This window comes from Lepisma saccharinum, chromosome 10, assembly GCF_977018435.1.
Source record: "Lepisma saccharinum chromosome 10, izLepSacc3.1, whole genome shotgun sequence".
Taxonomy (NCBI): Eukaryota; Metazoa; Arthropoda; class Insecta; order Zygentoma; family Lepismatidae; genus Lepisma; species Lepisma saccharinum.
In genome coordinates, this window is record NC_139238.1 from 81107 (window position 1) to 94688 (window position 13582).

At 39.4% G+C, this 13582-nt stretch overlaps 1 protein-coding gene across 1 annotated transcript in view; it reads right to left on the reverse strand.

The window, feature by feature from the left end:
• The window catches only part of LOC145993727 (putative cytosolic Fe-S cluster assembly factor GJ13047), an 82868-nt gene that overhangs the window by 8309 nt on the left and 60977 nt on the right, over positions 1-13582 (reverse strand). The window lies entirely within an intron of this gene.

Sequence of the window (13582 nt, forward strand, 5' to 3'; positions counted from 1 at the left end):
AGATTGACTATCTCTTTCTTCAGGTTCGTATAAAAAACTAAGTACTTGGCATAGTACTGCGTCAAAAATGTAATATGAGGATTGTGGTTAAGGCTTGGTTAGGATACATTTAAAATATTAAGTTTTTGCAATTAGAAGTATGTAAAAACCAAGTCGTTCCCTAAAAAAACTTGTACAGTAGACCTATTCACAGGTAAAAAAGTTAAAAAAGTTAAAAATCTAAAAAACCTGCATGAATCACAATGCAACCTGCAGGTTTGGCCTTTCCTACCCAACTGTGCTTCTCAATCCACATGAAGGTCAATTCTCCACAAATGTTTCCCCTCCCCTTAATTTTTCTCGTTTCCCCTTATTACGTCACAAATCCAACGTAAATTCACGTTCCTCTCTTGCAGCTTCATAACTTCCGGAGTGACGTGGAAACCGATATTGGGTTCAATCTTCCAGGCTTTGTCCCATTTTTTGAGGAAATTGATCCACCCTTCTTCCAAATTTCCTTCGTCCCTATTAAGATTATTCTTCCCCCCCCTACAAATATTTGCTGTTTCATACACGTTTCTTCCTAATTTCCTACCCTCTTTTCTGATTATCTCTTTTTTTGCGATTCTATGCCCACTTTCCAAACTGTGTTCTGAGAGACCTGTTTTGGGAACTTTTTCCCTTATGTCCTTTTCATGCTCGCTCCATCTTTTACCCATATTTCGGCCCGTTTGTCCTATGTACTCCTTCCCGCATTGGCATTCTATTCGATAAACCCCCTTCTGTTTTTCAACAGAAAAGAGGGGAGGAAATTAGGAAGAAACGTGTATGAAACAGCGAATATTTGTAGGGGGGGGGGAAGAATAATCTTAATAGGGACGAAGGAAATTTGGAAGAAGGGTGGATCAATTTCCTCAAAAAATGGGACAAAGCCTGGAAGATTGAACCCAATATCGGTTTCCACGTCACTCCGGAAGTTATGCAAGCTGCAAGAGAGGAACGTGAATTTACGTTGGATTTGTGACGTAATAAGGGGAAATGAGAAAAATTAAGGGGAGGGGAAACATTTGTGGAGAATTGACCTTCATGTGGATTGAGAAGCACAGTTGGGTAGGAAAGGCCAAACCTGCAGGTTGCATTGTGATTCATGCAGGGTTTTTAGATTTTTAACTTTTTTAACTTTTTTACCTGTGAATAGGTCTACTGTACAAGTTTTTTTAGGGAACGACTTGGTTTTTACGTACTTCTAATTGCAAAAACTTAATATTTTAATTGTATCCTAACCAACCCTTAACCACAATCCTCATATTAAATTTTTGATGCAGTACTATGCCAAGTACTTAGTTTTTTATATGAACCTGAGGAAAGAGATAGTCAATCTCTGAAATGTCGTTCTACAATAACAGCACTATACTCACATACGTAAGTACAATTTTTAACTTTCCTTTTTTATACATCTCACATATTAGGGGGGAAAGCAGAAACATAAATTAAAATTAATTAAAGCAAAGCTCCACATAGGGTACCACTCCTTACAAAATCTCCAAGTAGTTGCTTCAAGTACTCTATCAACTGATGTACCATCCCACACACGCTTTGGAGGAGGAGCACCAGTAGAAGACACCCATAACTTTATGTCTGAGCAAAATCATCACAATCAGCTCATCATTAGAAACATGATTTCATGACAAGAAACATACTAATATAGAAAAAATATTAGAAACATGATTTCATGACAATAAACATACTAATATAGAAAAAATAAAGTAAGATGGTCACTAGTATACACACGATTACTTTTTGCAGCGAGGATGGAATTATAAAATTACATACCATTACTTCATGACCATTTTAATTTTAACCTTTATTTTCGAAGTTGTTTAGAGACAAAAATGGTAACTGGGTGTGTCACTTTCGTTCCCCCAAGTTCTTTACTGCTTTCAGTTTAAAATTTTGATCTTAAAATTTCAGAGGTGGTTTGTTTAAGCACCATCAGCTCCCACCTGTGTATGCCAATGAAGATGATTATCTGCTGGCAGGCAGACCTTTGGAAACCTTTAAGCGTGATGAAAAAATCCCTATAGTATCCACAATCCCAACTCCATGGAATGGAGGATATGCTTCCACTTGAAAACATTCTCACCATCTCTCTACATACTTACCAGATAATTTTGTATCATACACCTTGATGATTTCAACCTGCACATGGCAACTTGCTTGCATAGCTCAAGTGTACTAACCCAAGACTATTAGAAGGAGAAGGCTGGAGCCATGCCTGATCATGTGGTCCTTGACGAAAGCATGACATCACCGGGCAAACAGATTGCTCCTCGCCACAGTTTCCCAGCAGAATCAATGCAGAAATTATGAACAAAAAGGAGCCCTCATTATGCGCAGAAGCTAGCTGGGACTGAATATATACAGATTCACTTAGGATCCAAGATAATTTATGTCTTCAGAATTGGATTATATATGTAACGTTTGTCCCTTTTGTGTGTTTACAAACCTTACATAATTAAAAATTGCAAGGTCAATTTTGGCTATCGAGAGCGTTACGCCCTCGATTGCTCTCTCGTGCTGCCCCTGGAGGTGAAATTTTGCGGCTTATGCCTGCTCGCAATCCGCTGCACCAGACAGTTCAGTTCGTCCTTCGTGCTCTACCTCGCACGCCCGCTCCGAACGGCCCACATCAGGCACGGCGCCCGTCATCTAGTCCTCGTCGGCAAGAGAGTACCCGAACCACGACCATTGAATGGAAGTCTGCCACGCTGATCGCTGAATGGGGAGAAGGTGTTAAAAGGAGTAAGGTGCCCATAGTTGAAGGAAGACGATGCAGCTTTATGTGGCGTGAATATTCGTGGGGAGGTATGTACAAACAATCTCTAGACCGTGAAAGTGGGAATAAGATAACCTTTCTTGCCGTTCACTGCGAAAAGTTCTGGTTACTATCTTCTCTTAGCATAACTTTTATGAAATAAGTGAAATTACGAGAAGATTAATATATATGTATATATATATATATATCCCCACAGTTAATTGTGCCCGTGATTGGCCCACTTGTTTCTTTTGACTTCTTGCATGGTGAACTTTTGCTACGTCATAAACCAGTGTACGTTTTCATGCTAGTATGAACTTGGTATAACTTGTGCAACCCCCCCCCCCCTTTTTTGGAAAAATCTGCGTTTGTGGAAAATACACAAAAAAAAAGAAGAGTGCGTGCGGGCATTTGTTAAGAAGCCTTTTTTTGATAAAGTGTGATTTTGGTAAAAGTTGTGACTTGAACCTTTGGTGGAACTCATTGTTCTAAGTGGGACTAGCTTTGTTTCATCCGACGTTAAATGCGAGCTTCTTCGTGCCAGTCTCGACTAAAACAAAAGGACATGGAATAATCGCGGTCCCCTTGTTCTTTAGTTTGCCTTTATGTATCCCAATTGCAATACCGTCCCTTTTTGAGGTAGCACTAATGATGCACTAAGAAATTGACAAAAAAAGAAAGGCATAAAAGTAAAGTACGGTGAGCAACTTAAAATAAAGATCGTTTTGGTCTTATAGTTTGATTGAGTAAAAGGAAGAACGGGACGTTCTTGCCCGTTCTTGAGAGATAAATACTTCCGCATGTAAATTCATGTATGGTGTCCGTAGGTAAAGGAATAAGATTGTTAAGCGGACGCGTACATTTAAAATTTTGCTTGATTGTTAAAATTGAATGGGGAATTTATGTAACATGGTAAAATGGAGCGCTGGTCGCCCAATCTGTTAAGTGATTGATGTGTTGTTAAAATTATGAAATTATTCCCAATATATATATATTATGGGCTTGTTAGCAGTATTCAATAATGTATTTAGTAACAATCACGAATACAATTATATTTGTTAATTGAATTGTGTGGTATCTTAATTTCTGGTATCGCATTCTAAGCATAAGAATTGCATGGTAAAGAAAAGGTTATCAAATAAGCCTAAATTTAACGAAACAAAGGATGGATGTAAATGTGTGGTTAATCTTTGCATTATCAGAGTAAGTTAACGTAGTTACAAGAATGAGAAAGGAGGTTACGTTGGACGAATTCCAGTAGTGATTTCGATTACAGCAAAGAAGGCTAATTTTGCTATTCGCTGTTGGTCCCTTCGAAACTTTTCGTGCTCGTTGTGCGATGCACGAAATTTTCTTTTGTTTTCAGGGCTCCTTCCTTTCTTGTCTCGTGCTTCTTGTACTCGTCGCCCGTAAACTCCTGCGTCTTGTGCGGGAAGTACGACGCAGAAAGGGGAGGAATACAACTTGTAACGTGAATAGCGGGTCTTAAAACCTTTTTTTTTTTGAGAGTGAGTTGCCATGAGCCGCTTCCAGTTAATTACCGCGTGCAACCTCACATAGTCCCTCTCCCACGTCACAATTTTTGGCAGCAGAGCTTTGGTTTCTTTTTGATCCAACAATTAACTTTATATTTTTTTTTTGTAATAATTGCAACAATTTTTTTTCCCCCCCCATTAATCCCCCCTTTTTTCTCGAGGTTTTTTTTACCTTACAGCTTTGCCTTTTTGGCTATGGTAACCCTTTAATTAATCATTGCCCTTTTCCCTTCGTGCATTTGTTTTTTTTTTCTTTTCTGTTTTTTTTATACCGGGTGTTCACATATTTACAAATTTCCTTTTTCTTTCGTGCTAGCAGTATGACATTCAATATTCCTCCTCCCTATGCTCCGTCCCCTTTACCTCCACCCTCCCCTTCAACCTTGGATTTTGTAAGTGCTTTATTGTTGCCTCAGCCACAAACGCCTGTGCGCGACCTTATACGCTTTAATGCTTTTAAATTTCTTTTTCAAGATGTGCCATTGTTGCATGGACAAGATGTCTCTCTCTTATTTACCTTTTTACTTAGACTTCATAAAATTGTTTCCTTGCAATTGCTCGACGTCGAGTCGGTTTTGTTGAGGGCTTTGCAGTATATCTTGACCCCCCTTACAGAGATTTGGTCCGAAAGGCACACGTCTCTCACGTCATACCATACATCATTCGGGAAATGGAAGCTGATCCCCAACCGGTTGACTTATCGGATTCTGAGGTTGCAGTTACGTTTCAGTCTTCCCCTGAAAACCGTTCATCATAGAGTTCTTCTCTATTCCTTTTGATATTGTTATATGGTGATGCTTACCTTGTCCAGCGTAATTCCTGGCTCTTATTCTTACATTGCCATTGTATATATATCATGTATTTCTTTTTATATATATATATATTTGCAAGTGTATTATTTATATCAATGTATTAATTTTTAAAATCAGTTTTTTTGTCATTACGGTTGGGTTATACATACCCTTCTTGAAATATTTGGTAATATTGCTTATTAGGCTTTATTGAAAGTTGACACTGTTTATGTCATGTATCCTATGGTTATCCCCGATTTTGCATCTGTTTGTAATAGTGCTACCTTCCTTTTCCTTTTCGTAGTAATCTTCCTCCTCTCCTTTCCTATTTCTTATATCTTCCTTCTCACTTTTCTCGTTTCTTTTATTCTTGTGTTTCCTTTTTTTCTATGTTTTTTACTTCTGCGAGGATGGATGTGCTACGAGTACGCTTTTGGAAAAGACTATGGTTAACAACCTCATTACATTCAGCGTAGCCATATGTTTCATCTCTATTGCTATGACCATGTAGGTGACATAATTCAGTGGTGTGATCGTTTTCTACAAGCAGTGTCGACAGTGGTCAGGAATCTAGGTGTATCGACCGGGAGGCGTACACGATGTCCTGTGAACTATGTGATCAACGACAACAGCATTGTTTTATAAAGACTTAATATGTCATTCTGAATTTATCAGAGTTAGTCTCTGATCTGTGGTTTTGATTATGTGCATGTCACTAGGGTGTATTGATAGTTTTTGGAGTTTGTGTTAATAGCTTAATATATTTTGGACATTTAATGTGTTTGACCTATAAGGGACATATATTGGCACGTTTAGATTCTTGGCAACAGTGCTTTGCCTTATTTGTATTGGTGGGGATATTGATTTTCGCTTGTTGGGGGTATTTGTAACGTTTGTCCCTTTTGTGTGTTTACAAACCTTACATAATTAAAAATTGCAAGGTCAATTTTGGCTATCGAGAGCGTTATGCCCTCGATTGCTCTCTGGTGCTGGCCCTGGTGGTGAAATTTTGCGGCTTATGCCTGCTCGCAATCCCGCTGCACCAGACAGTTCAGTTCGTCCTTCGTGCTCTACCTCGCATGCCCGCTCCGAACGGCCCGCATCAGGCACGGCACCCGTCATCTAGTCCTCGTCGGCAACAGAGTATCCGAACCACGACCATTGAATGGAAGTCTGCCACGCTGATCGCTGAATGGGGAGAAGGTGTTAAAAGGAGTAAGGTGCCCATAGTTGAAGGAAGACGATGCAGCTTTATGTGGCGTGAATATTCGTGGGGAGGTATGTACAAACAATCTCTAGACCGTGAAAGTGGGAATAAGATAACCTTTCTTGCCGTTCGCTGCGAAAAGTTCTGGTTACTATCTTCTCTTAGCATAACTTTTATGAAATAAGTGAAATTACGAGAAGATTAATATATATGTATATATATATATATATCCCCACAGTTAATTGTGGCCGTGATTGGCCCACTTGTTTCTTTTGACTTCTTGCACGGTGAACTTTAGCTACGTCATAAACCAGTGTACGTTTTCGTGCTAGTATGAACTTGGTATAATGGTACGATGGTCCAGAACCCAATTAATGTCTCCGTAATCAGAGGCGAGGGCCACCTGCACCAATCACGTCATGAGAGCATCCAAACAATCCTCTCAACACCAAAATTACAGCAACTTCAAATTTATGTTTCAGATAGCTCCCACGAATCTTACCTAGTAACGCCGGCAGCGCTGATTTGTTATATACTGTGGAGGACAACTGACCTCGAAAGGGATTCCTTTTATGTGAATAATATAAGTTTACTCAATAAGATCAATATTCAAATAAGAGTATGCCCGTCAGCCACCATATAACTCAGTCTTGGATATCAAATTCAGAGCTAGTACAAATGTATGTGATGCTGTGTACAAGTTTTATCCAGCCTACTTCCATACCGTTCAAACCTGTCTAACGGAATACCAAATTTTGTAGTAACCCAACAACCTGACCTTTCCCTAGCTGATTGCCATACCAATTACAAGCATGAAATAATATGAGTTACTTTGGCAAGACACACAAAGTTCTTCCCTCTGAAAGAAAACACACACTACGAAAATATCTTAACATGCAATTATCACATACCGATTTGTGTAAGCATATATAGAATGAAATAGAAGTTTCGAAATAATTAAACATTTATTCACACTCATTCATGGTTATAATTCGTCAAGTTTATATAATTAACTCAGATAATTATACACAGACAATTCCATGTGATTGCACATCTCTTACTATCCATGCAAAATTTTCACTAATTCGTCTTTCTGCCGACGACATGCCTGCATTACGACATGTGACCTTCAAAAATTAAGATGCAATAAAATACCTTTTGTCTGATTATTACCCAGATTTAAAATTATAAGGATAAGCACTTATTCAAGGTTCTCTGGATGTATTGTATCAGATCATGTTCAAATTATTGGAGAAAACTCCATTTTTACATGTAACGGCATCGCCCGCCATTAGCTGTCAACCACGAGATACGGAACGCTAAATTTTCGATTTATTTTCCACACTAGATACACATGCTAGCATGCTTTATTCGAAACGTACTTTAGGTAGATCTACCTTTGGAGTATATAAACATGAGCTCATTAAAGTGATTAAACTGCTGCAGCTTACCTCCTGAAACGGTGGGTCATGTGATCCTTTTCACACCCTACCTTTGTCATGGAACTGCCTAATCGCATCACCTTACTTCCATCAATTGCTCGATCCAACGGCCGATCTCCTGTTGTACAAAGTGCAGTACTTTCCTTCACTGTCGGACACTTATCTTCCGTAAGTTAATCAGTGAGGATTCCTTCCCACATGGTTCCGTTATTTCTCCTTCCTGCTTTTTCTTTCTCCCTTCTTCTTCCCCTCATCCCTCTTTCTTTTTTATACATCACGTTTTCCGCGTGACACAAGAAGTTTTACTGAACATAATATTAAGTACAAATATTCATATATGTATGTATTAATAATCTTAATGTAATAAAGACTTAATTGATTATAGTTATTTTATTCAAGCACAATAATGGAGAATATTACGCTGTAAATTTTATAGGTTTTCGCCATCACTGCAAATTGTCCTTACGTGCAGCCGCCGACACATCAAAATGTCCTTGTGCATAGCGAAAGCAAACTGTTTTTGGCGGTAAATTTTATGACAATCAGATCTTCAACAACCAGAAATTAAAACTTGTTATAAAGGCACTTGCAATACCATGACTTAGAATTTAACTTCGAAATAACATTTACGTACAATGTGAGTTACGAATTTTGCAATTTATAATGAATTACAAATAGTGCCATCTAGCGTTATTTTCTGAACTTCGTAATATACCGGTTTACGGACGTTAGTAAAATATTTAAATGTTCTCAGCATTCATTACATTCTTGTAATATTATGATACCATATGACAATAACCGTCATATTTGGCGCCCAACAAGGGGCTCAACCCTTTTCGACAATTGTACATCATCAAATATATATATTTTACATTTACACCAGATGACCTAACCATTCGTCAGGACATATTCACCTAAAACATACACACGCATGATTACATTCATAAAATCTTGATATAAATACAATATGTACAATACAATTGTTCCTTACCGGAAGGAAGAACTCCGTGCGTGCCCTATATGTAACCCTTCTTTGCCATTTATGCCCAAAATTTTAAGATCAGGAAATCCCTTGCAAACCCAAGAAAGAAAATTTCAGGCCCACATCTCTTGTGCTGGTGCGCCGCAGAACTGCACCTACTTGGTTCCTTACCCGCCGCAGGTACAAATTTCACTTCACCCACAGGAGAACGTTTCAAACCTCAGTCCTCACTACCCCCAACCTCATCTTGATTGCCCTTAATGGCAACACCTTGGGTGATGCTATCTCTCATCATCTGCAACCATTTTTCCGTATCCTCTAATCCCAAATCTGATAACTTTTTCATCCATACCATCAACTTGTCCTCGGAACAATTCCATATTTTACAATTTTCAATTGATTGGTTCTCTATTTTCTCCCCATTAATACAATCTACCAAAGACAGTGTAGAATCTTTGTTGTTTTTTACGCAAAGGTAAGGACCGACAAAGAGCTCGCAATATTTTCGTATAACTTTATCCCCTATATCACTCTGCGCTTGATTTTTAACAAAGACCAATCTACCTTCGTCAACTACAGGATTAGTGACATGTCTTGCGTTAAGTACTTTCAACCTTTCCCGCCTTTTGCTGATACTGCCTAAACTTGCCATAACCAATTTTTCATCCCACGTGAGCTTATTAGTTTCTACTCCCAACAACGGTATTTTTGTCAAACTCTTTTGCATGTTTAGCCTCAACTCAGCTGGTGAATAACCCGTTTGAGAGGAGATTGAACCATTGAGGAAGTTAAGGGCTTCTGGAATCCTTTCTGGCCATTTGGCATGGTTGGATATACATAGTACCCTCATCAGCCGATTTAATTCCAAGTGATACCGTTCCACTAAATTTGAGCACGGGTGGTACACAGGAGTGTACAGGAGTTGTACTCCCCAGCTTTTCATGACATCCTGAAAATTTTTAGATTTGAACTGTGGTCCGTTATCAGACATTATCTTTTGTGGTACACCTAAATGAACAAAGTATACTTTGGTTAATCTATTTACAATTGTGGCCGCATTACTGTTAACGACCGGATATGCTACTAAATATCTCGTGGCCGCATCCAACACGGTAAAAAGAAATCTTTCACGCCTTAGTCCTAGTGCAAAGGGACCTTGCAAATCGATAAATAACAACTGGCCTGGTTTGTCTGTGACATGCGACCTAGCAACGAACTTGGCCGGATGCTTATTAGGTTTGGTGCGTTGGCAGATATCAGAATCTTTAATGTACGACTTAATATCAGATTTCATGCCTTTCCAATAAAATGCCTGATAGATCATTGCAAGAGTCTTGGCAACTCCAAAGTGCCCCATGTCATCGTGACAAGCTATTAAGACCTTTCCTATCAAGTTTACGGGAATGCAAATTCTGTGACGTGAATTGTCATGGAAGTCTTTGATGTAGAGTACGCCACCATTCAAACAGTAAGTTTGTTTCCAGGACCTAGAACGAGCATTTATCTTTTGAACTACTCCTTGTAGGTGATTGATTATTTCCAGCAAACCTATATCCTTGTGCTGCAAAGTTATCAATTCTTCTTTGGTAAACAACTCTCGAGCAGCTTTCATAACCGTAGATACGTTCACCAAGAACTGAGAATCCGGAATGTTTGGAAAATTTCGACTAAGTGTGTCCGCTAAAACATTATCCGCCCCCTTGTAATAATGCACACTGAATGAGTATTGCTGAATTTGTATGAACCATCTCGTTAAACGAGAGTTCCAAGAGTGAGCCGATTCGAGCCACGTGAGCGACTTGTGGTCTGACACCACGACAAATTGTCTGCCTTTGAGAAACGTAGAAAATTTCTCTATCGTAAACAATATGGCAAGAACCTCTATTTCTGTGGACGTGTAAGACTTCTCGTACGTCTTCAACAATCTCCTAACAAATCCTAACGGCTTAATGTTACCATCCACAATTTGGTAACAATAACCACCAATTCCAATTAAAGATGCATCCGTTTGGATATATAATTTGTGGTCAAAATCCGGATAATTCAACGTTACTTCTTGAACGACTAAAGTCTTGAGGAGCTTAAAAGCTTCCTCCGCTTCCCCTGACCAATGCCATTTAGACTTATGCTTAGAGAGGTTGTGCTGCAAGTGCGTAATTGGGAATATATTTGGATAGCCAGTTGAAACACCCTAAAACTCTTTGAAGCTGTTTCAAATTTTCCGGTCTACGCAAATTAACGATGCTCTCAACATACGAGGGATCCTTTTTAAACCCTTTTGTCGTGACCACATGCCCCAAGAACTTAAATTCCGTAACCGCAAACATGCATTTCTCTAATTTTAAAGTGAAACCTGCACGTTTCAATCTCTCAAGCACCAGACTAACATGCCTGAGGTGAGATTCAAAATCTTTTGACTTAATAATGATGTCATCCACGTACACCACTACGAATTCTAGGAATGACCCAAGCACCCGATTCATAACGTCGACGAACACTGCCGTACCATTGACCGACCCAAATACAACCCTTTTAAATTGGTAGAGGATCCCCTCGAATGCGAATGCTGTATATTTTCTGCTATCTTTATGCAACGGAACCTGCCAGTAAGCATTTCCCAAATCTAGCGATGTGAAAAATTGACAACCAATGAAAGACGTCAGCAAATCATTGATTTTCATTGGCGTTAGTTGCATAGGTTTGACGTGTTGATTTATTTTTTTCAAATCCACACACAGTCTAATATCCCCATTTGGCTTCGGGACGACTAGTAGGGGCGAACGATACTCAGAAACTGAGAGTTCAATTACTCCCCATGCTAACATTTGACTTAAATGTTCCCTGACCTTATCCCTATATGCAAAAGGTATTGGGTAATTCCTAGCAACTATTGGCACGCTGGTATCCAATTCCATTCGATGAACATACTCACCACATAAACCCGGTTTCTCTGAGAACATCGGTTCAAAATTAAGGATCATATCAATGAAACGTGAACTTAGGTTAACCTTCAAATTCAGTGTGTCCTTCACCTTTTCAGCAAAATTAGCCCCATCGTTCCCTGAAATTACATCTTTTAATACCAACTTAGAAACTGACACATCCTGCTCCATGCTGCCTGTTTCAATAAGCGGAGTAAATTTTAGGAGTGCCCTACCATTGGGAGTTCGATAGAAGAACGCATCATTGTTAAAATTTAATTCCCCTTGAATACCATAAATGACATCTAAACCTAAAATTATAGGTACACTTAACCTTTTTACGACAACTAATTGAACATAGAATTCATAACCGCCCAAATTAATATACAACTTAGTGATACCCTCAACTGATTTTGATTTTGTGCCAGAGTAGTCCACTAGCTTGATGTTGGCGACAGACTCCAACCTGGGCCTAGAACTTAAAGACGAAACCGATCTCCACGTATTGTATTCAAGGAGACTGACCTCAGCACCGCTATCACAGAGGGCTACATATGGCCTTCCTAAAATAGTAACGTCAATCAAAGCTGATGCACCACTTTGCGGACCAGCATTGATTGGGGTAACTAATTTCATGGCATCATCTAAATCACACTCCTCACTGCTGTCAACAATATTTACAAATAATATGGCAGGCTGAAATCTTACGCCCTCACCCCCTGCCCATTGGTAAGGGACCTCTGACGGTTTTCCGTCTTAAATATTTGTCGACTATCACTAGGATACTCCTCAATGGTGTGAACCTCCGCCTCTACCACGAACTGAGTACCACAGATGGAGTTCACCTTACCTAGACTTTTGAACACTCCCTTTCTTTGAAGGAAATTCATAACTTGTGTTATCCCATCCTTATTCCAATGTACCTTGTCTACCTTACCACGAGAAGGATTACCCAAATATTCTTCATACAAATTCCCCTTAATTGCTCCCTGATCATTAAAGAACAGAGAAGCAATATCATGAACCTTTACGTTTTCACCATTATGAAACAACATTATAAATTCATTGACTCCCTGCCATTTCCGCCAGATACCTGAGTCTTTGTCCCGCATGATACGTGCCAAGGGTGGCAAAGTCAACCAGTTAATTTCTTTTGTACGCTCCCCCAACAGTTTCAAAATTTCCAACAAGTTCTCTGTGATGGCCTCTACCGATTTGAATTGAAGAATATCATTTGTTCCTATCAAAACAATCACTGCGTCCGGCAACCTCGGACATGAACGAAGCCTGTCAATCAATTGCCCAGTGGTTTGCCCACTTACCGCCAAACCTATTTTTCGGCAGCCTCTTTCGTCAAACGTGATTTTGTAATTTCCAATTGTTTGCGCTAACCTGACTGACAAGCTGTCTCCTATCAATAGCTTGTCTTCAAACATCGGATCCATTCCTCGATAACTGTCTTCTACTTCCCTACAAACTCGCGTATATGTCGAAGGCCTATGATCCTTGGGAGGATTACCCGCAAACAAACCCACATCACCTCCTACGATGTGAGTTCCTCCTCGTTTCCCAACGAAGATTCGCTAGACATATTACCCCTGCCTGAAATGTGCCGTTTGGTCTTCGGACTATTCTGAGAATCTTTCCATGAACCCCTGGGTGAACTCTTTGGGAAGCGAGAGTCAAGATTACCCTTATTTTCAGGACTCGGCGACTTAACCCTTACTTTGTTTATTCCCCCTTTTATCCCTTTACTTTTGGAGGGAAGAACCCATTCCTTTTTGACATCTGCATCCTTAAGTGATTCAAAATTTTCGATAACATGGACAGCCTCTGTAAAAGACGATATGTCTTTCATTACGAAATGTTCCCTTAACTTGTACGGCAAAAGCATGCCAAGCTGAGCCACA